This window comes from Balaenoptera musculus, chromosome 6 (assembly GCF_009873245.2).
Source record: "Balaenoptera musculus isolate JJ_BM4_2016_0621 chromosome 6, mBalMus1.pri.v3, whole genome shotgun sequence".
NCBI lineage: Eukaryota > Metazoa > Chordata > Mammalia > Artiodactyla > Balaenopteridae > Balaenoptera > Balaenoptera musculus.
The window spans coordinates 39653268-39671841 of NC_045790.1; the positions used below are offsets into that span (position 1 = coordinate 39653268).

The following is an 18574-nucleotide window of genomic DNA, read 5'->3' on the forward strand; positions in this document are numbered from 1 at the left end:
ATTAGACATTCAGGTGGACCAAAAGAAGCTATTAAATATCAAAAATCCTGGTTCTCAATTCAAATATTTTAAAAAGTGGAATCTTCTGCTGTTTACTCACATACCTGTGTAAATGCATGCACTGAAGACTCTCCAGGGGATTTTAGAAAGATAGAATGTGATTTGTATTTACTGGTTTAAAATTTTAACGTGGGGAGTTATTTCCTTACTCTACATTAGAAGAATGATCTTAGGAATGCAACTAGTCTGAAACACTAAATCTTTAAAGCATCACCAGGATTATGGGAGACAGAAGAGAGGAAAATTATAGAATCCTGGAGTGTTAATAATTGGAAGGGACTATAGAGATTTTCTAAAATATATTTTAAATTCCAACTCTTTATTTTTTTCCAGAAAACAATATCCATTCCAGAAAGAAAAAAATTTAATGAAAGGTTCATAATTAGAAAGAAACTTATAGAAAATCCATGTCAGTGTATTCTAAATAAATCATCTTAAAAAATAATTTCGTGAAAACATTTCTTGTGTTGGAATATCCCCAATCAATCCATAGAACTCATGAGAATATCTGAAAGATAGTGCTATATTTTTCTTTCTGTAGAACACCATTAAAAAGTGTAATTAATGAAAACAATATCACTTCAGCAGTTTGTGCATGTAAATTCCCATTACCAAATTCCTAATTTTGTGTGTGTACAGCTTAGATTATTGACTGAATAAATCTATGCAAAACTTTTTCATTTGGATTTTTTTCTATTTTGCATCATGATTTTTGACATACATGCTGAAATGCTACTGAGGTGTTTTATTTTCATATATTCTGAGATTCGTGAGCAGCACCATTTATTTTAACCAAATTAAAGTCAGTAAGTTCCTTCCATTAGATTTGACACATGGAAGGTGGGAACTTGTTGATCTCTTTCTCTTTAAAATTGGTAGCTATAAGGTACAGGGTTGGTTGGCCAGTGGGCATCTTTCTGATTGTGTGAAGAAAGTTTGTCTGTAGAACAAGAGAATAAGGGTGATTTAAAGAGACTAATAGTGACAAGCAGAGCATGAAAATGTAGAGACAGAGATTGAGAGTCTTATGGCATACATTGGAGTCAAGCCAGTTTCATCCTTAAATTTCCCAGTTACTGAGCAAATGAAGTCTGCCCTTTTACTCAGGGTACTTTGAGTTTGATTTTTATCATTTGCAATTGAGAAATACACTGTGGCCTCTGTAAATACTCAGACTAAGAAAACAAATTTATGAATTGCATATAAACTCCAATCTATTGCAATATGATAAGGCAAATGTATGAATGAGGATACCACTGGTAACATCTCCACATTGTACAACTCTCACTTTTTCTTCATGATAACCTCTTCTGGTAAGTGACCTGTAGGAATGAAGCAAAGTGTCAGTATCAATTCAATTAATGCTTCAATATTAGTAAAGCTTAATAATGTTCTTGCTTTTAAATAAAAGTTTAATATTTTTCTTTTTACACAAATGGGTCATTTTGTGCTTAGCTAAATTTGAAAACCATTGTTTAAATAATATAGTTTCTTAGATTCTCAGGATAAAAAAATATATTTTTTATTTACCAAGGCAGGTATTTCACTAGACATTTCCTTCAACTATTTCAGTGCCTTCGTTGGATTTTAAAATTGATATCCCTTAAGTGTGTTCTAGTTCTCCTTTGGAGCAAATAAGCAGCCTCTAATAATGGAGTGCAAATATGTTTGTAGAAAATACCTCAATTCATATTTTGTTCATTTGTAAAAACCCTTCTCAGAAAAAAATAGTTCATTGCACAATTTTAAAAAAATCTTTGAAAGTTTCTATAATCCTCCTATCCCGTCTCCTTGTTTTATGGCTCACTTTTACATAAGTGTATGCATAGTACTTGCCACAGTGGTGTTCACTCTAAAGATTATATTTGAAACATTGATGATAGCTAGTTGTGGAAGCATCAGTGAGGAGTAAATGTTTCTTTATCGTTTCTCGCTAGCCTTGGTGCAAAGTATGCCTTGTTTAAGAATAGCTTTAATTTTACCTGGTCTGCCACATCTAGGAAAATTGAGGTCAATTGATTATATCAACACAAACAAATGTGCTTAAATAAAATGAGAATTTCCCTCATTAACTATGACCTTCAAATGACCCAGTTGGTGCAAAATAAAATAAAAAATGCAAAAAGCCTTGTATTGACAGGTCACATTAGTAATGATATTATATCTCTATTGATTTCTTTACCCTTTATTCTATAGCAAAGTGGTTTTAAAGCACTCACTCCCCAGAATGTAAGCATCCTTCATTTTCTCCAGAGTGAATTCTCTGTTCTTGGAAGTATTATAGCAGCTATTTTGGACATGTCCATTTTAAGTCTTGAAATCCTGAACTTTCTAGGCCTCAGCTGGTGTCAGGATAGAGGACATAACAAAATTTCTTCTCAGCCCCAATATCTTAACAGAGAGATAATCACAAAGTCTTGTAAGGATTCCAGGGTTCTTACTCTAGAAGTGATTATTAAAATGTAAGCATCCTTGAAACACAATGTGAAACAAATTGGAGTTTCAAATAGCTTTAAAAGGGTTTGTTATTTCATCAGATTCTAATGTAATTCTAGTGTGTTTGTTCCCTAAGGTGTAAGTTGCCGAAGGAAGGGATCAGCTCTAAATGGTGGCATCAGCTACTTCAGGACTGGCAAGTGTTTTCTATAAAGGTCCAGGTAGTAAATATTTTAGGATTTGAGGGTCAAAGGTCTCTGGAAGAACTACTCAACAGTACCTAAATGAATATGTGTGACTGTTTAGATAAAAAATCATTTGCAAAAAGAGATGGTGGGTTGGATTTGGCCACAAGCTGTAGTTTGTCCACCCCGGAGCAATGCTGATAAGGCATTCCTGGTTCCATTCTAAGTGATGAGACAACAGCCTATGGGCAGGGGAGGCTGACAGGGCTATCAAGCCTAAGAGATTGTTATTCACATGAAAGCTCCTTTCCCTTTTCCTTGGTATTGTAGGATGAAAACTCAGAGCCTGACTTCTGGGACCTTTGATTTATATTATACAATATAAATAACTACATTAAAGTGAAGAAATAAATTCTGCCATGAAAGAGATGCAAAAATGACTAAGAGGTAAAGGCCCACTAAGCAGGATGTTAACAGTTCTGAGTCTTTCCCTAATTTGTCAAAGAAAAATGGAGCCTATATATTGTAGTTTAGTGCAACATGATCCAATGGAAATATAGTGAAGCCACAAATGAGAACTCCATATGTAATTTATTTATTTTTTAATTAATTAATTTTTTTACAGTAGGTTCTTGTTGGTTATCTATTTTAAACATAGCACTGTCTACATGTCAATCAATTTATAATTGCTAGTAACCCCACTGAAAAGAAAAAAGAAGCAGGTGAAAGTAATTTAAATAATATATTTTCTTTAAACCAGTATAGACAAAATATCATATCAACACGTAATCTGTAAAAAAAAAATGTATTATATATTTCTTATTCTCATACTAATGCTTGAAATCCAGTGTGCATGTTATACTTACAGCTCATGTCAATATATACTAGCCACATTTCAATTCCTCAGCAGCCTTGTGTGGTGGGTAGCTATCATATTGTACAGTGCAAGTTTAGTGGCTTAAAAATATGTCTTTGGATTCAGGCATCCCTCAGCTTGAATCCCTAATTCCACCACATAGCATATCCACATCTCAGTTCCCTCATATATAAAATGGGGATAAAAGTTGTGATTACCTACATGTGTGTAAAAACACTTAGTACAGTATCTGGCACATGTAAAGTGTTCAAGTGATAGCTAACATTACTTATACCTGACAAATAATAAATTTCTCTCATTCTTGCATATTATGTCTCTTTGTATATACATACATTTGTTGGTTCATTAGAATTGTGAATGACAAACATGTATATAAATACACTTATCAAACTAGATGCATTTGAGGATTTCAGAGATGCTTGTTTCAAAGAAATAATTCTCCATGAATGCTCACTGCAGATTAATGTTTTAGCAAAAATTACAGCAGTCAGTGATGCTAGATTTCAGATAAAATTCTTTGTCTCTAAGTGCTACCATTGTTAAATAAAAATGCTTCCTACCCTTTTTAGTCTTCTGAAAATAAGCTAAATGTTAAAACCATGGTGTCTTTTATAATTATCTATCGAAAAACACATGATTAGGAGTATAAAATGTCACTGTTTCTAATCTTAATTTAAAATAAAATGTCATTTGGACCTTCTTCAGGAGATTTAACTCCCTGAAACATAATCCAAATTGAACTGGAGCTCCTATGAAGAACAAAGATTAGGTTTCCTTAACTCATAAGAAACACAGTTGTTGGGGCACAGTTAATTTAGAAGGCGCTTTTGAATTTCAGGATTACGAGGGTACTGTGTCTTTCAGTGCCTCCTTTATGTATTTGGTTCCCCCCCCCCCCCCCACCTAACACTGTAGTGCCTAAGCATACATTTGGAACAGTTGAGCTTTACAGTGACCAGAATGAATATGTGTCACTTTGTTAAGCAGTCTGTCCTGCCACTTGGAATTTAGTTAGTTATGTATAGAAAGTCATATTGGAAAAGACCATACAGAACTTGCATGGTTTGACATTCAGAAATGGAAATCTTCAGGATGAAAACTTCAAGGATGAAATTCAAGAAGAAAAAAAAAAAAAAAAAAGATTAAATAGAGTAAAAGGAAGAGGTGGAGAAAAATAGAAAGAAGAAAGAATTCAAACCCAGAGCCTTAGTAGGTGCAGGTGATTCTGACCAAACAGTCTCTATTATAGTCAACATCTCAATAAAAATACAGACAGCAGGACTTTTCAGCTTTGCTGTTGGGGACATTGCTGGGATACATCAAAAATACCAGAAGCTGTGTCAAAGAACAAATTCAAATAACAGTATCCTGTGTTGTCTGAGCCTGATCCAAAATCTCTGCCATATCTGTAGCAAGTAAGAAAATATCTGGGTTAGTGAAGTCAATCTTATGACATCAGAATTCCATCCTTAGCGTGTTTTGCTTTTTCATTTTTCCCAGAGGAGACAGTTGTGGAAGGGAATGCAAGATTTATAATCAGGCATATATGACAATATGAATTGTATCTTTAAAAAATAATTGCCATGCTAGAGGGAAGAACCAAGATGGCGGAGTAGAAGGACGGGCTCTCATTCCCTCTTGCAAGAACACCAGAATCACAACTAGCTGCTGGACAATCATCGACAGGAAGACACTGGAACTCACCAAAAAAGATACCCCACATCCAAAGACAAAGGAGAAGCCATAATGAGACGGTAAGAGGGGCGCAATCAGAGAAAAATCAAATCCCATAACTGGTGGGTGGGTGACTCACAGACTGGCGAACACTTATACCACAGAAGTCCACCCACTGGAGTGAAGGTTAGCCCCACGTCAGGCTTCCCAACCTGGGAGTCCGGCAACAGGAGGAGGAATTCATAGACAATCAGACTTTGAAGCCTAGTGGGAATTGATTGCAGGACTTTGACAGGACTGGGGGAAACACAGACCCCACTCTTGGAGGGTGCACACAAAACAGTGTGCGCATCAGGACCCAGGGGAAGGAGCAGTGACCCCGGGGGAGACTGAACCAGACCTACCTGCTAGTGTTGGAAGGTCTCCTGCAGAGGCGGGGGGTGGCTGTGTTTCACTGTGGGGACAAGGACACTGGCAGCAGAAGTTCTGGGAAGTACTCCTTGGCATGAGCCCTCCCAGAGTCTGTCATTAGCCCTACCAAAGAGCCCAGGTAGGCTCCAGTGTTGGGTTGCCTCAGGCAAAACAACCAACAGGGAGGGAACCCAGCCCCACCCATCAACAGTCAAGTGGATTAAAGTTTTACTGAGCTCTGACTGCCACAGCAACAGTCAGCTCTACCCACCACCAGAGCCTCCCATCAAGCCTCTTAGATAGGCCCAACCACCAGAGGGCAGACAGCAGAAGCAAGAAAAACTACAATCCTGCAGCCTGTGGAACAAAAACCACATTCACAGAAAGATAGACAAGATGAAAAGGCAGAGGGCTATATACCAGTTGAAGGAACAAGAAAAAAAACCCAGAAAAACAACTAAATGAAGTGGAGATAGGCAACCTTCCAGAAAAAGAATTCAGAATAATGATAGTGAAGATGATCCAGGACCTCGGAATAAGAATGGAGGCAAAGATCAAGAAGATGCAAGAAATGATTAACAGACCTATAAGAATTAAAGAACAAACAAACAGAGATGACCAATACAATAACTGAAATGAAAACTACACTAGAAGGAATCAATAGCAGAATAACTGAGGCAGAAGAACGGATAAGTGACCTAGGAAGACAGAATGGTGGAATTTACTGCTGCGGAACAGACTAAAGAAAAAAGAATGAAAAGAAATGAAGACAGCCTAAGAGACCTCTGGGACAACATTAAATGCAACAACATTCGCATTATAGGGGTCCCAGAAGGAGAAGAGAGAGAGAAAGGACCAGAGAAAATATTTGAAGAGATTATAGTCGAAAACTTCCCTAACATGGGAAAGGAAATAGCCACCCAAGTCCAGGAAGCACAGAGAGTCCCATACAGGATAAACCCAAGGAGAAACATGCCGAGACACATAGTAATCAAATTGGCAAAAATTAAAGACAAAGAAAAATTATTGAAAGCAGCAAGGGAAAAATGACAAATAACATACAAGGGAACTCCCATAAGGTTAACAGCTGATTTCTCAGCAGAAACTCTACAAGCCAGAAGGGAGTGGCATGATATACTTAAAGTGATGAAAGGGAAGAACCTACAACCAAGATTACTCTACCCCACAAGGATCTCATTTAGATTTGATGGAGAAATCAAAAGCTTTACAGACAAGCAAAACTAAGAGAATTCAGCACCACCAAACCAGCTCTACAACAAATGCTAAAGGAATTTCTCTAAGTGGGAAACACAAGAGAAGAAAAGGACCTACAAAAACAAACCCAAAACAATTAAGAAAATGGTCATAGGAACATACATATCTATAATTACCTTAAACGTGAATGGATTAAATGCTCCAACCAAAAGGCACAGGCTTGCTGAATGGATACAAAAACAAGACCCATATATATGCTGGCTACAAGAGACCCACTTCAGACCTAGGGACACATACAGACTGAAAGTGAGGGGATGGAAAAAGATATTCCATGCAAATGGAAATCAAAAGAAAGCTGGAGTAGCTATACTCATATCAGATAAAATAGACTTTAAAATAAAGAATGTGGGCTTCCCTGGTGGCGCAGTGGTTGAGAATCTGCCTGCCAATGCAGGGGACACGGGTTCGAGCCCTGGTCTGGGAAGATCCCACATGCCACGGAGCAACTAGGCCCGTGCGCCACAAGTACTGAGCCTGCGCGTCTGGAGCCTGTACTCCACAACGAGAGAGGCCGCGACAGTGAGAGGCCCGTGCACTGCGATGAAGAGTGGCCCCCACTTGCCGCAACTAGAGAAAGCCCTCGCACAGAAACGAAGACCCAACACAGCCAAAAATAAATATAAAAAAATTTAAAAATAAATAAATAAATAAAAATGCAATAAAAATTAAAAAAAAATAAAGAATGTTACAAGAGACAAGGAAGGACACTACATAATGATCAAGGGATCAATCCAAGATTGATATAACAATTGTAAATATATATGCACCCAACATAGGAGCACCTCAATACATAAGGCAACTGCTAACAGCTATAAAAGAGGAAATCGACAATAACACAATAATAGTGGGGGACTTTAACACCTCACTTACACCAATGAACAGATCATCCAAAATGAAAATAAATAAGGAAACAGAAGCTTTAAATGACACAATAGACCAGATATATTTAATTGATATTTATAGGACACTCTATCCAAAAACAGCAGATTACACTTTCTTCTCAAGTGTGCACAGAACATTCTCCAGGATAGATCACATATTGGGTCACAAATCAAGCCTCAGTAAATGTAAGAAAATTGAAATCATATCAAGCATCTTTTCTGACCACAACGCTATGAGATTAGAAATGAATTACAGGGAGAAAAACGTAAAAAACACAAACACATGGAAGCTAAACAATACGTTACTAAATAACCAAGAGATCACTGAAGAAATCAAAGAGGAAGTCAAAAAATACCTAGAGACAAATGACAATGAAAACACAACGATCCAGAACCTATGGGATGCAGCAAAAGCAGTTTTAAGAGGGAAGTTTATAGCTATACAAGCCTACCTAAAGAAATAAGAAAAATCTCAAGTAAACAATCTAACCTTACACCTAAAGGAACTAGAGAAAGAAGAACAAACACAACCCAAAGTTAGCAGAAGGAAAGAAATCATAAAGATCAGAGTGGAAATAAATGAAATAGAAACAAAGAAAACAATAGCAAAGATCAATAAAACTAAAAGTTGGTTCTTTGAGAAGACAAACAAAATTGATAAGCCATTAACCAGACTCATCAAGAAAAAGAGGGAGAGGACTAAAATCGATAACAACAGAAATGAAAAAGGAGAAGTTACAACAGACACCGCAAAAATACAAAGCATCCTAAGAGACTACTACAAGCAACTCTATGCCAATAAAATGGACAACCTGGAAGAAATGCACAAATTCTTAGAAAGGTATAACCTTCCAAGACTGAACCAGGAAGAAATAGAAAATATGAACATACCAATCACAAGTAATGAAATTGAAACTGTGATTAAAAATCTTCCAGCGAACAAAAGTTCAGGACCAGATGGCTTCACAGGTGAATTCTATCAAACATTTAGAGAAGAGCTAACACCCATCCTTCTCAAACTCTTCCAAACAATTGCAGAGGAAGGAACACTCCCAAACTCATTCTATGAGGCCACCATCACCCTGATATCAAAACCAGACAAAGACACTACAAAAAAAGAAAATTACAGACCAATATCACTCATGAATATAGATGCAAAAATCCTCAACAAAATACTAGCAAACAGAATCCAACAACACATTAAAAGGATCATACACCACAATCAAGTGGGATTTATCCCAGGGATGCAAGGATTCTTCAATATACGCAAATCAATCAATGTGATACACCATATTAACAAATTGAAGAATAAAAACCATATGATCATCTCAATAGATGCAGAAAAAGCTTTTGACAAAATTCAACACCCATTTATGATAAAAGAACTCTCCAGAAAGTGGGCATAGAGGGACCCTACCTCAACATGATAAAGGCCATATACGACAAACCCACAGCAAACATCATTTTCAACAGTGAAAAACTGAAAGCATTTCCTCTAAGATCAGGAACGAGACAAGGATGTCCATTCTCACCACTATTATTCAACATAGTTTTGGAAGTCCTAGCCATGGCAATCAGAGAAGAAAAAGAAATAAAAGGAATACAAATTGGAAAAGAAGAAGTAAAACTGTCACTGTTTGCAGATGACATGATACTATACACAGAGAATCCTAAAACTGCCACCAGAAAACTACTAGAGCTAATCAATGAATTTGGTAAAGTTGCAGGATACAAAATTAATGCACAGAAATCTCTTGCATTCCTATACACTAATGATGAAAAATCTGAAAGAGAAATTAAGGAAACACTCCCATTTACCATTGCAACACAAAGAATAAAATACCTAGGAATAAACCTACTTAGGGAGACAAAAGACCTGTATGCAGAAAACTATAAGACACTGATGAAAGAAATTAAAGATGATACCAACAGATGGAGAGATATACCATGTTCTTGGACTGGAAGAATCAATATTGTGAAAATGACTATACTACCCAAAACAATCTACAGATTCAATGCAATCCCTATCAAATTACCAATGGCATTTTTTATGGAACTAGAACAAATCATCTTAAAATTTGTATGGAGACACAAAAGACCCCGAATAGCCAAAGCAATCTTGAGAAAGAAAAACGGAGCTGGAGGAATCAGGCTCCCTGACTTCAGACTATACTACAAAGCTACAGTAATCAAGGCAATATGGTACTGGCACAAAAACAGAAACATAGATCAGTGGAACAGGATAGAAAGCCCAGAGATAAACTCACACACCTATGGTCAACTAATCTATGACAAAGGAGGCAAAGATATACAATGGAGAAAAGACAGTCTCTTCAGTAAGTGGTCCTGGGAAAACTGGACAGCTACATGTAAAAGAATGAAATTAGAATACTCCCTAACACCATACACAAAAATAAACTCAAAATGGATTAGAGACCTAAATGTAAGACCAGACACTATAAAACTCTTAGAGGAAAAGATAGGAAGAACACTCTTTGACATAAATCACAGCAAGATCTTTTTTGATCCACCTCCTAGAGTAATGGAAATAAAAACAAAAATAAACAAATGGGACCTAATGAAACTTCAAAGCTTTTGCACAGCAAAGGAAACCATAAACAAGACGAAAAGACAACCGTCAAAATGGGAGAAAATATTTGCAAACGAATCAATGGACAAAGGATTAATCTCCAAAATATATAAACAGCTCATTCAACTCAATATTAAAGAAACAAACAACCCAATCCAAAAATGGGCAGAGGACCTAAATAGACATTCCTCCAAAGAAGACATACAGACGGCCACGAAGCACATGAAAAGATGCTCAACATCACTAATTATTAGAGAAATTCAAATCAAAACTACAATGAGGTATCACCTCACACCAGTGAGAATGGGCATCATCAGAAAATCTACAAACAACAAATGCTGGAGAGGGTGTGGAGAAAAGGGAACCCTCCTGCACTGTTGGTGGAAATGTAAATTGATACAGCCACTATGGAGAACAATATGGAGGTTCCTTAAAAAACTAAAAATAGAATTACCATATGACCCAGCAATCCCACTACTTGGCATATACCCAGAGAAAACCGTAATTCAAAAAGACACATGCACCCCAATGTTCATTGCATCATTATTTACAATAGCCATGTCATGGAAGCAACCTAAATGCTCATCGACAGACAGACGAATGGATAAAGAAGATGTGGTACATATATACAATGGAATATTACTCAGCCATAAAAAGGAACAAAATTGAGTCATTTGTTGAGACGTGGATGGATCTAGAGACTGTCATACAGAGTGAAGTCAGAAAGAGAAAAACAAATATCGTATATTAACACATGTATGTGGAACCTAGAAAAATGGTACAGATGAACCGGGTTGCAGAAGTTGAGACACAGATGTAGAGAACAAACGTATGGACACCAAGGGGGGAAAACTGTGGTGGGGTGGGGATGGTGGTGTGCTGAATTGGGCAATTGGAATTGACATGTATACAGTGATGTGTATAAAATTGATGACTGATTAAAAAAAATTTGATCACAGATATAAAAATATTTAGCAATCTCTTAATAAACTTGTGCTATTAAAAAAAAATTGCCATGCTAAAATATATTTCCTCCTTGGTCCAGTGGAATATTTATATTAATGTGGTTGCAACTTCTAGTATTCTGTAGACATTAGACCAGAAGTTGCTATGATTCCTAGAATTATTTTCTTGATAAGCATTTCATGTTTGTGTATTTCTTTACCCATTCATCCATTCAACTAAAAATCTTGAATGAATGCTAATTGTGGGCCAGGGACTAGGGCTAGATACTATGGAGACAAAGACAAAGACAGTATTACTTTCTGGAAAATATTTACAAGCAGGCAAATATCTTTACATCATCAGTATTATTGAATGGTTACTTAAAATACTAGTCATCATTTCTTTTCTAATTTCATGTAGACTTTCATTATTAACTTGATGTAGAGGGTAACGGAGTTTAAAATCTTTTTCCAGGTTATGTAAAACATGGCATCCTGTGTTTTCCTTTTGAGCACATATTTATAAAATCAGAAACTTTGGCTTAATGGTGTGTGCCTGAAAACTTGAGTTTTCAAAGAAATTTTTGCTACTGGACGTTTTCTTCAACCAAAATTGTATGGACCTAAATTGTGTGAGAACAACTGCTTTCTCTGGTCTGTGTGCCAGTCTTTATTTGCATTTGTGAAGGAGAAAACTAGATCATACTTTGCCGTATTTGGCTCTCAGCTGTAGAGCTCTGATCAGCAAACCTTTTAATCATGCCAGATTATGTGATTGTTTCGTGACACAGATGTACAGTCACTAGGGATTAGGGTTTGTTGTTTTAAAATTGTCATTTCAGCTGTCTGTATGAAGATACAGGATTGCCTTCAAAAATCTAAATATGGATCTTTCTAAAAATGCTGACAAATACATTAGAAAAGGAAGGTTTTTTCTACACAACTCCCTAGAACCACACCCCCCCCCAATTTTTAAATGAAAAAAGAAACCCTAAAACTAAAACATTTATAAAGTATACCTTAACTGGATTTATTTACTCTTCTCTGGAAAATTATAAACTCTAAGTACTGACACATTTTAAGTATACAGACAATCGAAATAACAAACACTCACGTTAATTGTATACATAGTTAAACTATTAGAAAAAAAATGACTACATTATAAGCTTGCAACTTGATATGTTTATGGATAATCTCAGAAATTTAAGAAAACATATCATATTGTGTCTGAAAATACATTAGGCTCTTGATAAATGGCCCTTTACCACATCAGGGTCTTTGTCATTAATAGCCAAATGTAATATTGGCTGAATCTATTTATGTTTTTGTTTTTAGTTGATATTTATTTAGTATTTTCTGTTTGTCAGACTCTGGATTTTTCAACTGCTCTCTCACTTTGACACTTGATTGTGGGTTTTTTGTTTTTTTTTTTTTTTGAGGGATGTATGGGATTTGTTGAATTGGAGTATAAAGAAGCCATTCCTATCAACAAAGTAAACTAAGGACAGACATCAAGATCATATAGGTATCCAGTGGCAGTAGAGAAGGACTTGAACCTGTAATTCCTGAATCCTATGGTCTTTCTACTGTACCCACTTTGTTATTTTGACCCCAAAAGTAGGGGTGAGTATTTATTGAGTTAAATTAACTCAGGCTCCTCATTATGAAACTAAATGATTTTTATTGCACATAGACCTCTGTTTTTGATATTGAATAAGGAACAATTCTTGACCTCAATGATTGGTAGAGACATTAAATGCCTCAGGCATATGGAGATGGATGTAATTGATGGCCTAACCAGACCCCCTTTTACTGGTGCTGTGAGCCCATCCTTCTGCTTCTGTGTGCTGTCTGCTGGAACACAGGATAATTCCCCCTTACGCCATCCAGCCCTCATGTCCCTAGACCAGTAAATAACCAATAAGGAACAAAAAAGCCAAGGTTTTTGGCTTTTGTAGCTTCTCGTGGGGTGAGGCTGAGGCTGGAATTTTACATGCAATTACACCTTTTCTTGGTTTCTTACCCTTTCTCTTCTGCTTCCTCTTTTCCTTGCTCTTTTCTTCATAATTTCTTGCAATTGGATCATTACTTAAGGATCAGTTTCTTAAGAATGCTACCTGAGAAAAATGTTTGCCTGTAAAATTTTTCTACCCGAGTTATATAGCTTATTTATCTCTTCCTACCCTGTTAGCTGTTATTATTTGCTACTCGCAACATGCCTTTTCCACTCACCTTATGTAACACATTATGGGTTCTTCCGTTTTGCTGCTTCTAACCTGGTACAGACAGACAAAGCAGACTTGATAGATTTTTGTGTAAAGTTAGAATGAGTAGCTATGAATGAGGACTTGGGTTTTCCATAGATAACTTCCTCTTCTTGGCTAGAGTTTTCTTTTTCAGTTTTTCTGAGAAGTGACTTCCAAATGAATGCTACATGAAGCAGCTAAAGAACATGAGGTGATATAATAAAGTACCAAATTATGCAGTACAAAAAGAGAAGAAAGCAAACACCATAATAAGATGCTAATTGTTATGCACACTGATTGAGTGACACTGATTGGAGAGCAAACACATCAAGCCCTATTCACCCCAATGCTCTCCCCTCCTCTGGTCCCCCATCATCATGCCATGAATGTGAATCAACACAGTTTTCAACAGGAGACCACAGAATTAAATCAACTTGGCCAGAATTTTTAGGATCTCAGGATTTGTGGACACCTGGCTACTTATTGTGTTGAGAAATCTGTGTCTTCTGGGAGTAAGCTTAAATATGAAGGGTTTGATCATGTAGCACACACTTGGCAATGTCAACACAGATGTCTTTTCACACTGTGTTGCTATCACAAAAAGAATTGTACAACAAACCTTGGCTTTCCACTCTGCCAGCTCTCTGAGGTCTGCTACAAAGCATATAGTTCAATACAGTAGGAGAAAATATGAAAATGTGTGCCCCCCTAGGTACTGCCATGCCCAAGTAAATAAAATGTACTGCATGTAATTTCCTTATCCACAAAGCTCAACAAGCTCCAAGGGATCTGTTTGCAGAGAACAACCATATTCTACTTTGGAGTCCAAATTATTCAGCTTTATTTTTCATTCTTTTACATTTTCCTATTTCCATGATGGTAGCCCATGGATTTAGGATCCACTCTGTGAAATGTGTGACCTAAAATCATGTTATCTTTATATCTGAAATTCTTCCTTTTTCCGTATAGAGTGTGAATTAGTGGTACAAACAAGGCTTTGGGAGGGAATCTTTAAACTAGTTAAGTGAACAGGCTGCTCTAGTGCCCTTAAGCACGTCAAAAGCATGTATTTATCCACAGATGGCTAGTATGCTAATTACCATTTGTTATTATTTAGGTCATTAAGCCCGCTTCCCTAGAGAACTGCGTTAGACAGCTCCTTGTTTTGTAGCCCACGCTGACCTACTGTATATTCTTAAATGGAATCAAATTTTGTTTCTCAGGAAACACTATTTGCATGACTCTATTTAGTAAATCAGACTGGCTTTCCTCCTAAATGATTTTATCATGCTTCAGTGACAACCACGTGGCTGAAGAGATGGTAGCTGCTGGTGCTTATTATAATAATGTTTATGACAGTCTCAATATCGTAAACACATTGCTTTCTTTAGTTTCAAAGGAAGACAGTATTGTTCTCTTCACTAGATGTTGTGGATTCATTGATATAAATATATAACAATGAAATGATGTAAATGATAACTTGTCTTGAATGCAGTATTACCATGTCAAAATGGTGGAATCAAATATAACCTCCTTCCTTGCTAACTCTATCTTCATTACTGAGGAAAAACACGAGCAAACAGAGGAAAAGCCCTTAAGCCACTATTTCTGTTATGATGTGTTTTGAAGAAGTATTCTTTACTCAATCACCTTCTAACCAGAAGCTGATTCTTCATTCCATAGAGTTTCCTTGGCAAACCAAACACCAGTGTCGTTCTTCTCACTGAATGATCATCTTTTTTTAGCAGCAATGGTTTAGTGGAATTGGGGTCTCTCTCTATAATAGAATCTAATGCTACTTCATAGTTGTAAACGTTATGCCATCTCAAAACATTTTGCATTAATTTAATTTATATGTGTATAATCCACTACATCAGGAAATAAATTTACTCCAACCAATACTGGTATGCTTCAATTCACCAGCTTGCAAAAATTATGTAATACATATTGTTTCTCTTGTTTCTTTGGCGCTCAGGAACCTCAGAGCTAATCCTGTGCTTAATTGCTGAAATCATCCTTATTTAACATAGAAAGAAGCATTTCTTTAAATCACGTGGTCTTGTTTTAATGGTCCAGTTAAATATGCCTTTTATAATTATAATTTTATATAATTAATTATATAAAAATTATATTTTATATAATTAAAGCAAACGCTTTGGGGACTAATCATAGAATAAACAATAAACATATTCATCTAATTGTGGCCTGTCAGATAAAGAGGGGAAACATTACTATAGTTCTTTACAGAAGAGAAAACAGCTTAAACAATAAGGTTCCTTTATTACTTAAATCTAATTTACTTCTGAAAATGTGTCAGATATTTCATTATTTAAAATAGTGTAAAATAAAAAATCTGTTCTCCATTCATACAAAAACACCAACCAACTTTTTTCTGATGTGATTAAAACATTTTAAACATGCATTTAACAAGTCACCAAGGATTTTTACAGGACACAAAGCATCTAAAACACCAGTTGCCTAGTTATTTAAGACTAATGAACTCATCTATGGGTTTGTTTTTGCACAGTTTGCAAAAATACTATTCACTATTAGATATAGATTATACTTTGACACTGAAAGAAATATGTTCTATAATGCAAATAAACAATGCAGGAATCACTTAGGTAAGATACTCAACTGCCTTTATGATGGAGCAGTCTCATTGCCTGAGAGCCACGAGGAAATGGAGAAGCTGTTGACAGAGGCCAAAGTTCAGGGCCTCATAGACAAGTGCCAGGCAGGCCTATGAAACAAAGGTACTTACGAGCCTCGCTGCAAAGATTCTGTTATCACCGCTTCCAAAGAAGAAGGAAAACTTACAGCAACTTCCAATAAGCTAGCTGTATAATTTCTGTATAACAGAAGTAGCAACGACTATTCACATACCAACATATCTGACAACAATTTGTTGAAAAACTCAATTGTTTTGACAACCTGTCCCTGAGCTTTGATGGAAGGTCCTAGTCATCAAAGATGTTACTGAGGACCAGTTTTGCTCTTAATCCTTTTAGGATCAAGGCTACAAGATGCTGGTTTTGTTATATGTTCATCCTCTACACCACTGTGAAGAAACAGACCAAAGTAGAGTTCCCTTAAGCCTGGACTTATGAAGAGAGACTGAATACTTTGCCCATTGAAGTCTAGGATAGCCAGGAATTTAATTATGCACTCCTAGAGTCCACAGGTGGGGCAGCCAAAGACTCCACCATCTGGAGGAGGATGAGAACGGGGGTAGCTTGTATTTACATCACGCACCTGGCCGCCGGGGTAAACACCACCGCTGAAATGGCAACAGACCTGAGCTGTACCCCCTACTGCCCAGCCACCCCGCTGCACTCCTGGCAGGCTCCTGGGAACCTTTCCTTTCCACTGAGTCTAGAAATCATCTTTTAAAATGAGCCATATTACTATTTTCCTTGTTTGCTTGATAAAACTTTTCTTTTAGTTCTGTCTTTACCCAAGGTGAATACATCTCCCCATTGATGTATAAGTGCATCTGAGTTCTCTTTTTTTCAAGTGAGAATACTTGGAGCCAGGGTATTTCAGTTTTCAGAGGAAGAAGTGTGAATGGATGTAGGCTGTATATAAGACCTTTTCTGTGCAGTATTTTGTTGATGGTGTTTACTACCTTTTGGAACTATCTGTCCGTTCTTAACTAAGGAGCTGTTAAAAAATCCAAAATAGTTTTACAATTTTCAAGCCCCAACAAACTAGCTTTTGGAACCTATGCTTCTATGACTATGCAGTATCTCATTGTTTTGGCAAAAGTTCTTCCACTGTGTGGTTTTGAATTTGGGCTTCTTGATAAATAGCTGCATCTCATATCAGTGATGTGTAAGCAGAAGAGCCCTGTACTCCTAAAACTCTGTTCCTAGTGTTGCTTTTGATGCATAGCATTGTTTAAGGTGAACGCCATTTGTGGCCTTGATTAATTCTAGGTCTGATTTTTTTTTTAATTAATTTATTTATTTTTGGCTGTGTTGGGTCTTTGTTGCTGTGCATGGGCTTTCTCTAGTTGTGGCAAGCGGGGGCCACTCTTCATCACGGTGCGCGGGCCTCTCACTATCGCGGCCTCTCTTGTTGCAGAGCACAAGCTCCAGACGCGCAGGCTCAGTAGCTGTGGCTCACGGGCCTAGTTGCTCCGCGGCATGTGGGATCCTCCCAGACCAGGGCTCGAACCCGTGTCCCCTGCATTGGCAGGCAGATTCTCAACCACTGCGCCACCAGGGAAGCCCAACTTGGTCTGATTTTTGCAGAGACTCCCACATGTCCAGTTGGGAGTTTGGCTTTTATGATGGCATTAGGGTTCCTAAGATGTAAGGTTTGAGTGACTGTTCAGCTCTGCTAATGGCTCCTTTCGTGACTCTTGCATTTTCTGATTGCTTTCCCATTCCAGGAACAAAATCCATTCCAGGAATTAAATCTGAGTTTGAGACTCTCAAACTGCTGTGTCACAGGATTTTTTTTTTTTTTTTTTAATTTTTTATAGCTACTTTTTTTAAATTTTTATTTATTTATTTATTTTTGGCTGTGCTGGGTCTTCGGTTCGTGCGAGGGCTTTCTCTAGTTGCGGCAAGTGGGGGCCACTCTTCATCGCGGTGCGGGGACCGCTCTTCATCGCGGTGCGCGGGCCTTTCACTATCGCGGCCCCCCCCCCGTTGCAGGGCACAGGCTCCAGACGCGCAGGCTCAGTAGTTGTGGCTCACGGGCCTAGTCGCTCCGCGGCATGTGGGATCATCCCAGACCAGGGCTCGAACCCGTGTCCCCTGCATTAGCAGGCAGATTCTCAACCACTGCGCCACCAGGGAAGCCCATGTCACAGGATTTATATTCTTATTTTTCAGCCTTTTTCTCCATTAAGCTGTACTTACCAAAGCCAGTGGATGCTCCGCCCTTTGCTTACAAATGAAATTTGTCCCCAAGCATGGCCTTCCACACCTCCAAGGGGGTGTGGTTCACAGTAATACCAGGGAATCTTACCTTTCTTATATCAGC

General features: G+C 37.3%; 1 pseudogene; it reads left to right on the forward strand.

The window, feature by feature from the left end:
* Positions 1–16163: 16163 nt before the first annotated feature.
* On the forward strand, positions 16164–16863 carry LOC118896349 (annotated as a pseudogene).
* The last annotated feature ends 1711 nt before the right edge of the window (positions 16864–18574 follow it).